Raw genomic sequence first — 11,261 nt, forward strand, 5'->3', positions numbered from 1 at the left:
TGATTCACACTTGGCATGACAATATTACTATGTTCCTCCTCCATTTATGGGGTGAGTATGACTATATTCCTCCCTCTTTGACTTGTCAGTCTGAGATGAGTATGGATGAGTTCTCATTAGGTAGCTAGCCACCTCCCTCATTGATTTCGATTAGTGGGGTGAGTATGCCTTGTCATGGTGTACAACACGGCATGTTCGGAAAAGTTTATGTTATGATCTAAGTTGCGTTATTGATTGGCAACACTGTGTTATTCAATTGTTTGATCAAATTTGTGTTATGTGAGCTTTGAAAAAATTGTGAATTGTTTGAATTGTAAATTGTCAATAAAAGTTTTATATACCACATTTTAAATTGTTATTGTGCATCACTGAGTAAATTTTACTCAGCGATAGCTTTTTCATTGCTGTCACAGGTAGACAGACGGACAGAGTAGTAGAGTACGCTTCTTGTGCTACAATTTGAGATTTCTCTGGGTATATTGAGTATACCATATTTTTGTAATTTTTGTTGTAATGTATGTGCACTGTATGTATATATTGTATTGGTTTTGAGCAGTTATAAACTAAAATTTTAAATTATTTTGGCTTGTAACATTGTTATGACATATTTCTCTTATCTCAGCTTTTGGAAACACTGGAAAATTGATGTTGAATTGTGTTGACAAATGTTGAGAAATTTATTTTGTTGAACTATTATTAGAGTTTGGGATTGAAGAAATATATTGGAAGTGCTTTTTACAGGTTTTTGAAGAACTATTTTATTCAAAATATAGATGGCACTCTGCCAAAATTTTTACAGAAATTATTGATACTTTAGATTTGTTAATTGGTTCACTTAAAAGAAAAAAAAAATTTATACCTGTCAAAAGTGCTTACCACTGTAAAAAGAAATAAGAAAAGGTTTAAAATCCCTTGTAGTGTATTTAATGAGTTATCAGTAGGCGAAGTTTGGTAATTCATTAGGTATAGTACGGGATCATGTTATGCCTTATAGAGGGGTAAGGTGTGACACTAAGTGGAAATGCTTAGCGTGATGGAATTATTTCCTCGCACAGGTACTGAAGGTAAAACCAGCAGACTGTCGACTGAGATTTTTGGAGTCCAGATCTACAGCAGTGTCAGAAGTGTATAAGGTTGTCACCTCCTCAGCAATACATGTAGATAGGGCTTATTTTATACATGTTATGTATATTGTTCATTCCTAGCACATTATAAATTATTTGTATATCCTGTACAAAATAAACTCATATAATTTACCTGTGAATTATGGAAGCTACTGAAAGCAAGTATTTTAATATGTGAATTGAATTTGAGTTATAATGAGTTTGTACTTGTGAATATTGAGGTGTTGATAACCTTATGAGGTTTCTCAGAAATCTGGATACTGTATTGAGATACGTTATGTTTGAAAATTTTTGAGACTATTGAGTTTGAGTTGTTGAGTATATTGAGAACTGTTTTTGGCAGGTTCAGAAGAACTGTGAGTCCAAATTACAGTCGGCACTCTGTCGGATTTTTATTAAAATTTTTGGACTTTTTAAATTGATCAGTTTTTGAATAGAAAACAAAAATAGCCTAAACCTAAGATAAATTTTTTGAACAAGTATATTAAGAACTATAATGAAATCAGATAAGATCAGGTGCTCCAACATTCCATGTGACATGCCTTGCTCGGCTACACTGCAGACGGGTGAGGGGTGTTACATTTTGTGGTATCAAAGCACAGTTTAGGCATTCATAGGCAAAGATAGGTAGAAAGATAGTGTGCATATATGCATTGCATTCATAAGAGTTGAGGTGACACTAATGCAGATTTGTTTAATTTTGATTATTCAAGGATAAGATATGGACTCAGAGTCGCAGAGGGCATTAGAAAAAGAAGTAGAAAACTTAGTTCATGAGGTTATAATGTATTGACTATATAATGTTCTCGATGTTGTATTGTAAGCTATAAATTACAGTACCGACATGGGATTATTACGTAGAGCTATGTGCTTCCTCATGGTACAATAAAATAAGAATATTTGTAATTAATCTATAATTTGATACAGTTACGCCCGAATGGAGTACTATTATGGGAAATAAATGTGAAAATTTTAGTAAGAGATTTAAAACTTCAGAACTAGCCTATTGAAAGACTACACTTGTAAGGTAGCAAGAGTCAGTGACTCGGTTACATTAATGTGAACTACCTATACTATAGTAATTGCTATAAGCTTAGAGATATCAGTACGACTTATCATCCTTAGACGGATGGATAGTCAAAATGAGTAATTCAGGTAAATTTTGAAACTCATTGAGTTCCTATAAATAATGAAATAAAATGATAATAATAACCTGTAATATGTGATAAGTCCTCGAGAATATATTGAGAACTTGTGTCATTGAATCTGAGGGGAGATGGGACAGATACCTCCCACTAACAGAATTTGTATACAATAATAAGTGTCAAGCTAGCAAACAAATGGCACCCTATGGAACACTGTAAGGGAAAAAGTGTAGAACACCAGTACGTTGAACTGAGTTGGGTAAAGATATCTAGACATTGATATAGAGTCTTATAATTATTTTGATATTTTTGTCAAAAAAGAATGATTTAAGTATTTGAAAATATATTTAGAAGTTGTAGTGCTACTCCCTCTAGAAGCAAGAATAGATACCTTCCATTGATAGAGTTTGTGTATAGTGATATTTATTAAATAAGCATGATGATATCAAGATATAAGTTTTGTATGAGATAAATGCAGAATACCTAGACAAAGGGTAATTTAACAGAGTTAGAATTGGTAAAAGAGACTAAAGGACCAGTAAAGATTCAAGTATGAGAAATCAGAGAACTAATGAATAATAGACTTTCATGAATAGAGATAATAAAGGCAAAAGAAAACAATGTTGGGAAAGTGAATAGAACTATGAGATAACGATAAGCTCAGTTGTTTAAATCTGATGAATTTCGAGGACAAAATTCCTTTTTAGAGGGGAAGAGTTGTAACATCCTCACTTACTTAGTCTGTACGTTATACTGTTCCGATGACTGAGGTTGCTCGGGTGGACAGCCAGAGTATAGACAGCCAGAATGTGGATAGCCATAATACAAATAGTCAGAAATGTCTGGAACTACACTTCGGTGATGGTGAATAGACATAAATTGATGAAATAAATAAAAAGAAAATATAAGAAAAATTAAGGAAAAATAAAAGAGAGGAAATGGAACAAGGTTAAATAAGCCAGCACTGTAGCGATGGGTGACCGCACCGGGAAGTTACGGCGAAGGCAATTGCCGACCCCAGGATTGCGGGGAACCCTTGAAAATAATTTTCGGGACATAATTAAAGGCCTATAGAGGTGTAATTGACATTGAAAATGTTAAAGAAAAATTAGTAAGATAGTATAAAAGAAAAACAAAAAATTGAGAAATCGACAAAAATCGGTAGTATCGAAAAATCAAAAATACAACCCAAAGAGGGGCATTTTGGTCAATTGACACCTAGAGTTGACTTTTGACTTAAATGTCCATGAAAAATGATTTCATGTGTAGAACAATTGAAAGAACTAAGGGTAAAACTTAAGATAATTAAAAGTTTAATTATATGAATATTTAAATGACATTAGTGGAGCATTATGGAATATAAAAAATCACTAAGTGGACAAAGTGGGCAGCACTTAAAAACTTTATTTTCAACCTCATGTCTCTACCTTGCCGAAGTGAAAATTTTCTTCCAAAGAAACTCCATTGCCGCACCATGCATGAAGCTCAAGTTCTCCATGATCAAGCCATGATTTTTTGCAAAAGTTTTCATGAAAAATGATCCTTACACCATGGGCAATATATAGGTAGCAAAAAGAAGAGAAAATTTCAAGGTTTAGCAAGCTCCAAATAAAGGTTAGTGCCATTTTTCCTTACCTCACTTCATTAAAGTTTGTTTTAAGGTTGAGATGAGTTGAATGGTGAAGAATTTTGAAGGTTTTGATGAGTTATTGATGTGTACAATTTTTAGTAGCCATGGAAGTGGAAGGTAATTGAGTTTTTCTTTCATTTATTTGATGGGAATTAAGGTTAATTAGAGTAATTTTATGTGTTAGTAAGTCAATTTGGGGAATATGTGATGATTGGGTATTTAATTTAAGGTTTGAACAAATTTTGGAGACCCAAGAGCAAGTGGTAATTTCTAGCAGCTTTGATGGGTTTAGTAGATGGTTAATTATATGAATTTGATTAATGAATCATGGTATTAATGAATGGTGAAAGTGTAAGACATGTTACTAATTGAGATTACATGTATTGCTTAGTAGTTTTTATGTCTACATTATAGACTTTGAATTATTAATTTAGGATTGTGTATTAAACATTGTGGACCAGTATAAACTGTTAGAAAATTGATAAGAATGAGATGTAATGAATGATATTAGTATGTTACCAATCCAGAATTTAGGTATAGGAAGCTAAGGTATAGAAATTTGAATGTGTAGTTGATTGGTATTTGAGAATGGTATAAGGGTAGTATGCATTTGAGCCTATAACCCTAATTGTGTGGGCCCAATTGGTATAAGGCCAATTGGAGGTAAAATTAGACTTATAATGAACCAACTTTCATGTAGAAGCCTTACTAAAAATCTTGCGAGAAAGTGACTCAAAAAGTGACCTAATCCGGAATTGGTAAATTGAAACCTAGAATTTTTTACCATATGAATAGTAACCAGTATTTTGGCCATAACTCACTAAAAACAAGTCCAAATGACCTGAAATTTATATCATTGGAAAGCTAAGACATAGGGCTACATCTTTGGTTAAGATCACCAAGCCCAGAATTTCCATTAAGCAAGTCAAATTGATTGTCCAATTTGGGTTGCAAAAATTGGCCGAATTGACTTCGACTTAAAAATGACCTAATTGTGCAATATAAGTGCAACTTGACCAGCCATAGTAAAATGACCATATCTTGGTCTACACAGCTCCAAATGACCTAAAATTAGTACCAAAAGTTCAATAAGATATAGACCTACAATATTGAAATTTTGACCAAAACCCAGAAATCAAGGGAACTAGGTCAATTAAGTTGATTAATTTTACACACTAAATCTGGAATTGTTACCATTGACCATTAAGTCCAGAAAAGTCAAATAGGCATATTTCCCACAAGAAGTCTCCAAATGTAATGAGCCATACCAATCTAGAAAGCTAAGAAGGAGACCTAAAACTTTGTTGTAGGCAACTTCCTCAAATTCTAAATGTATAATGCCAGAATTTAAGGTCAAAGCCGTTGACCTAATTGAGGACCATGCTAATATAGGACCTTTAACTCCAAGTCAACAATTTGACTATAAATAATTCTATAAGACTTAACAAATTACAAGTAAAATTTTTTATTTACCCTAAGATATAGGGCAACAATACTTATGAAGAATACTAGACCTCAATGTTATTATAAACAGTCCAAATAAATTAGTAAAGTCAGAACCGAAAATGCCTAATAAGGAAGTCAAAATTTAGATTTGACCTATTTATGGTTAAACAACCATAACTTAAGCTATACAACTCCAAATGGAGTGATTCAAAAAGGAAATTAAAGAAGACACGATGAAAAATAATTTAATGAAGAGAAATCTGCTAAATTTACACTATAGCCTAGTCCAATGGACAGTAAACTTTGGCCATGAAATCAGAATAATTGTAATAAAATGCAATAAGTCTTAGAAATAAAATTGGCAATAAATGCCAACTTATGAGAATTGTAAAGTGTACTATATTGACATCATATTGAAATGCAAATTGTGACATGTTGATACTAGAATCAACTTATCCATGATATACAAAAAGGTCAACATTTTCATTGACCAGTGAAAGGCATAATGATAAACCCTAAAAATAAATAACTAAATATTTAATCTTGTAATATGCCCTAGTTTGCCTAGTTGAGTAGTTTGGATACATTGGCATGCCAATAGGTATTGATAGTTGTACTGTTAATAGCCTATGGTTATACGGATTATGTTTTTAATAGCCTATGGCTATACAGATACTGATTTTGTTCTTATGCCTTGCTTTATGCCTGATTGGTTGTTTGGCTTTTTAGCCACACTGTTTGCACACCGAGAGACACTTTGTGACCGATGGTGTGACGGCCTGAGGTACTAGGTATCCAGTGCTATTTTAACCATTTATCCAGTCTAGTCTGTGTATAGGCTACACAGGCAGTCAATTAAAACATTATTCAATTCAAGCAGTTAAGTTAAGCTAAGTATAATGAAATTTCAATCCAATTAAATTAAGTATTGAATGAAATGAGTAAAAGAGATTAGCAATAGAAATATAACAAAAATATAATTTACAAAACCATAGAGACTTAAAATACAATACAGTTAGAATAATTTGTATACTGGGTATTAGTACTGAAAGGTTATAAACTTAGCACTTCCAAAGAGGAACAAACTAGTATATAAGATAGTTGATACTAGAAATACCATACGAAATTAAATTGATTCATGAGTATCTGAATTATGATTTATTTGTTTCTTTATTTGTATATATTATTTCATTATTGTATTATTGCACCACTAAGCAGAAATGCTTAGCATGATGGAATTGTTTCCTCACACAGGTACTGAAGGTAAAACCAGTAGACTGTCGACTGAGATTTTTGAAGTCTAGATCTGCAGCAGTGTCAAAAGTGTACAAGGTTGTCACCTCCTCAGCAATGCATGTAGATAGGGCTCATTTTATGCATGTTATGTATATTGTTCACTCCTAGCACATTATAAATTATTTGTATATCCTATACAAAAAAAAACTCATGTAATTAACCTGTGAATTATGGAAGCTACTGAAAGAAAGTATTTTAATATGTGAATTGAATTTGAGTTATAATGAGTTTGTACTTATGAATATTGAGATGTTGATAACCTGATGAGGTTTCTGAGAAATCTGGATGCTGTGTTGAGATACGTTATATTTGAAAATTTTTGAGACTATTGAGTTTGAGTTGTTAAGTATATTGAGAACTATTTTTGGTAGGTTCAAAATAACTGTTAGTCCAAATTACAGTTGGTACTTTGTTGGATTTTTGATAAAATTTTTGGACTTTTTAAATTGATCAGTTTTTTAATAGAAAACAAAAATAGTCTAAACCTGAGATAAAGTTTTTGAACAAGTATATTAAGAACTGTAATGAAATCAGATAAGATCAGGTGCTCCGGCACTCTGTGTGGCACACCTTGATTAGCTGCACTATAGACGGGTGAGGGGTGTTACAAAGGGAAACTCGCATGGGTGGCCTTGGATTTACATTAAGAAGCATTTCGACCAGCATATTCAGGGTAAGAGATGGGATAAGGCTTTGTCAGTTCTAGCTCTGGGGATTTATGGACTGGTTTTATTCCTCGGACCTCTAGGAATTGTAACTCATAACGTCACAGAATTATTTGGGGTAGTGGAAAAAAAAATGTCAATCCAATACCTACCATTCTCGCTGAGACCTTATTGACCCTGACATATTGCCAGCGACAAGTTAAGGGAATCATTAAGTGTTGCATCCAGGATCCTCAGTCATATCTATCCACTAGAAACTAAAGGTCTAACTTGGTACTTTGATAAGCCCATTATTGAAAAGATGGTGAAGTTAGTAATAAGTCGAAAGGATCAACGACAATGGCAAGAGTAGATTCTAAGTTTTAGTAGTCACAATTACTATTGGAGGAAGTTATGGACTACGGGCTAACCCATCTTGATCAGTACAGGAGGTCATCATTTTGTACCAATGGTAGGGCTAACTAGATGCACAAGTTATATCCCAGCCATGGTAATGAGGCAATTCGGCTCGAATCAATTCATTCCCAATATTGAAGGATTCTGTCAAACTCATTTCTATCATAAACCCAATAGAGAAGACAAACTGAAAGCTTTCCGCAAATCTTGGGAAAATGTGATCTTGATGGAACGGTCACCTTAAGGGCCGAGTACAATAGAGGAATATTCCTTATGGAGAAACATGAGGGACAAGGAGTATCGAATCTCCAAACTGACAGGGTCTAGGGAAAGCATATCTCACCAAGAAGTCTGTTTGGAAGAAGTTGATACCGAATTGGGTAGTCCTCTTCGAAGTTCGACTACTGAGAACTAGCAACTGAAAGAGCGCATAAAAAGGTTAGAAGATCAACAGCAAGTGTTGGAAAAGGAAGTAAAGAGACTTAGAAAGGAGATGACGACAAGAGAAATAGAATATGAGGGGCGGAAAGCCCAATGGGAAAAAGAGAAGGCTTCGCTCTAACGCACAGTAAAAGAGAAAGAGATACAAAACGGTAAATTACGAGAAAGATTGGAATATCATGAGATATTGGTGGAAGAATACAAGCAAGAAAATAAGAAAAGGAAGCTTGAGCTTAAGGATCAGGCACAATTAATCAATGATATCTCAAAAGAGTGTGCCAAAGAAAGAAAGGAAAAGGACAGATAAGCCACCCTTTACCAAGAATTGCGAGGGAATGTCGACCGGTTAGAAAAGATGATAGAACAAGGGAAACAAGAACTGCTACCTAAATCTGAATATGCTTTGAAGACATTTAACCCTTCGAAATAAGAAGCGAGATTGTATGAGTATCTCAAAAGATAACATTGTATTTTAAGGAGCCTTCCTGAGCCTAGGCAATAGCATAACACTATGTATGCTTTACGAATAATAAAACTGTGTTCTGGAACCTTGAAACTTATGAATGAATAGTGTAACTCCCATGGGATTTATCCTCGTTAGAGCTATGCGAAAAGACATATACGTCATATGAACATGTATCATTGAAGGAACGGAAGCGTGAAAAACACAAGTTTATACCATTGAATTCAAAAATTTTCACCTAGGGTCACATGCATCATGCAAGATTTACTTTTATCTATTTGATTTCAATGATAAACAACATATTAAAACTCTTTTAATATGTTTTTGGATATGTATTTGCCATTTAAAATTAATCAAATTAATTTTAGAACTCTAGATTAAATCAAGAATGATTACACTAACCTCTTGATGTACTTCAGTGTATTTGCGCCTTTGAGATGCGTTTTCAGGACACCAGATGTTGTCCCTCTAGCTTGTCCACACCAAGAACACCTATGGCAGCCCTTGAATAGCTTCTAAAGCTTTTTCTCTTAATTATAAAATCAAGTTCTGCCTTTTAAAATATTAGAGATGTAAACAGGACACTAGAAATAATTTCTAGTATTTTTAATTCAAGAGATTAATGGCTAATTTCTTTAAATTGATGAGAGATGAAGAGGAAGAGAGGGAGAGCTTCAAAATGGCGTGACAAAAGAGGTGTGGCTGCAGGTTTTCATATTTTTAATTCATAACAACACTTATATAGCTTGGTCAACACATTAAACCCTTGCCACATGTCACCCTTAGATTAGCTCTAGGTTTAAGTGACCCAATCACATTGTGCCAAGTGTCAAACCTATATTTAATCTTAATTTTAATCATCTTACATGATGAAAAGACATTTGGCAAGCTTATGTGTAATGTCATGTGTCATCTCATGGTGCCACGTGTCACACTGTGAAATGACCAAAATGCCCCTGTGCCTTAATTTTGAGTTTTTAACCCAAAATAATTATTTCTTTTCTTCTAATTAATTTATATCAAATATAAATTAATTAATTAATCTCTATTAATTAATTTCTCATTAATTAATCTCATATTTAAACACTTTAAATATAAATTTAACTTATATTATACATCCAATAATCTAGATCTGGTTTCAAGTCATACTAGGGACTTTGCAATCTAATTGCAAACCAAACATATTTAATTAATCAATTAAACTCTTTAATTAATTAATTAAATCATATTTAATTAGGTGATAACTTGTGTATGTGTGTGACTTACTAGGCTCTTCACTAATTGGCAATGAGATATGATATCAACTCTTAATACCATCAGAACTCTTTCTTACCATAAATGATTTCTCTAAATCATTTTATGCACCTCATAGACCATGGTTAATACCTAGCATAGCATGCCATGGGCACCCAATTAGTAATAAGGTTTACCTTAAATGAATCTGTAATCATATGTTACCATGCACTAGAATGTCTCTATTACAAAATCCCAACTCAAGCTAGAGTCATGGTCTATGTCAAACTCCTTTTGCTATGAATATTATGTTCTCTTTTAATTCCAGTTCTTGATTAAAAAGATTTTCTCATCAGAAACTCTTTTCTGAATAAATCTATCTGTCCTGGCCAGGAACTTGAAACATCAAGAACAATTAAATGAACATAGGATTTTATCTCTATTTACTTAGAGGAACATATTCCATCTTGATCAACACCTACCTCCATATATAACTAGTAGGAGCCAACACATGCCCATATACCCATACACAGTACAAGTATGAAAGTAGTATCAAACTCAAACTACCTATATACAAGATAACTGTGCTATCTCAGGTCTAAAGATTATATGCACTGATATGATTTATGACAAAACATTGATAAGAGTAAACTCCATGTGTTTGTCATAAGTGTCACTGGTTCGACATACTTATCATTTATCAGTACCTATCATGTTTGTCATATGGCATGAGACTCACCGTTCCATCTTATTTATATCTCATATAAATAACTTGGGAACAAACATGAATACAATCTTTCTGGATAAGTCATGTCCTTATTATGAAGTATCCTCGATTGTGAACCTATTTATGATACTTTGTGCTAGAAATAATATCACTCATATTCTTAACAACTTAAGAATAATATTTCTAACATAATATCAATGGACCTTTTCTATTACATATAAATATATTATGTAAACGGAAAAGTGGAAAAGCCTTTTCTTAATAAAAATATGTACAAGATACATACTAAATGATATGCTCTAGGGCATACTACTAACAATCTCCCACTAGCACTAGAGCCATTCATTACAATATCTTAGACCTATCTTATCAAGATGTCGGTCTAGCTGAGTCTGTGACATAGGCTTAGTGAATGGATCAGCTGGATTTTTAGCTGATGCTATTTTTTGCATGGCTACATCACCTCGCCCAACTATTTCTCTGATAATGTGGTAGCGCCTTTCTATGTGTTTGGATTTTCGGTGAGACCTTGGTTCTTTAGCCTGTATGACTACTCCATTGTTGTCACAGTGTAGTGGAACTGCTGACTCAGTGGAAGGAACTACTGCAAGTTCTGTCATGAACTTCTTTATCCAAACAGCTTCCTTTGCAGCATCTGATGCAGCAATATACTCAGCCTCTGTAGTGGAATCTTA

Source organism: Hevea brasiliensis, chromosome 5 (assembly GCF_030052815.1).
Source record: "Hevea brasiliensis isolate MT/VB/25A 57/8 chromosome 5, ASM3005281v1, whole genome shotgun sequence".
Taxonomy (NCBI): domain Eukaryota; kingdom Viridiplantae; phylum Streptophyta; class Magnoliopsida; order Malpighiales; family Euphorbiaceae; genus Hevea; species Hevea brasiliensis.